This window comes from Triticum dicoccoides, chromosome 3A, assembly GCF_002162155.2.
Source record: "Triticum dicoccoides isolate Atlit2015 ecotype Zavitan chromosome 3A, WEW_v2.0, whole genome shotgun sequence".
Classification (NCBI taxonomy): Eukaryota; Viridiplantae; Streptophyta; class Magnoliopsida; order Poales; family Poaceae; genus Triticum; species Triticum dicoccoides.
In genome coordinates this window covers 26,950,504-26,951,495 of record NC_041384.1, presented here as the reverse complement: position 1 = coordinate 26,951,495, position 992 = coordinate 26,950,504, and the positions used below count along the sequence as shown (strand labels likewise).

The 992-nt window shown below is 53.8% G+C and overlaps 1 non-coding gene across 1 annotated transcript; it reads right to left on the bottom strand.

The window, feature by feature from the left end:
* Nucleotides 1–566: 566 nt before the first annotated feature.
* Nucleotides 567–668, bottom strand: LOC119273795. Its single transcript, XR_005134985.1, has one exon. It is a non-coding gene; the product is annotated as a U6 spliceosomal RNA (small nuclear RNA).
* Between the last annotated feature and the right edge of the window lie 324 nt (nucleotides 669–992).

The window sequence follows — 992 nt, the reverse complement described above, 5'->3', positions numbered from 1 at the left end:
CCGGCGACCGTGATGAAGCAGGAGCACGTGGACATGGCCGCCGACCTCGAGAGCGGCCTTGCCTGGTCGCGCGCAAACTATGTGGACATGGCCGTGTTCTGGAAGAGATTGTCGAGCGGCGCCACGGCCGTAACGAGGGCGGTACCATTGTGCTCTGCGACAGCGACGACGAGGTCTCTGCGGCGAGCAAGCCGTCCCGCAGCGGCGATCCGGGGCAGTGCTCGGGCTGCCGAGCGACGGCAACGGGGACGACGACTACACCGTCTTCTACAACCTCCTCGGCATGAACTAGGCTTAGTTTTTATGTTTTATCTATGTAAATTCGGCTAAATATCAATGAAATTGCCTATATTTCATTCAAATTAACTAAATTTCGTCGAGTTTGGGCGTTTTAAATTTTGGGTCGATGTCGTTCTGGTCGTGGCTGGGAACCGGAGCCCCCCACGTCGAAAATAGCGCCGGTAAGCCGCCAACAGGCGCTATTTTCCCTCGAAAAACGTCCTTGGAAAACCGAACGGCCGAGCCTGTTTCACGTTGCGCCTAGATGGACGAAGTGGACAGGAGTGTCACAGGGTGGCGCGGTCTGATTTGTGCGTATCATCCTTGCGCAGGGGCCATGCTAATATTCTCAGTATCGTTTCAATTTTATCGCATGTCCGCGAAGGAACAGTGTGGCGCGGCTGGGTACCAAGTTTTCGTTGGATTCAGTTCTCGTGTCGGATGCAGTCTCAAAACCCAAGCAAGATATAGCGGTGGACTCTCTTTGCTGCACACGCCACGTACCAGATAGAGGTCGTATCTGGCCGCCAAAAACGTACGAGGTCATCCTTTGGCCGGACGCATCCAACTCACTCGCAAGTCGCAACACCGCCCAAAACCCCGGTAGGTGGGCACGAACCTTCGTGAAAAGATGAGGTACATATACTCATGTGCGATCTCCTCGTGACAATAAAATATGTGACTAAGGCTGGTCATAACGAGGAGTAACTTAT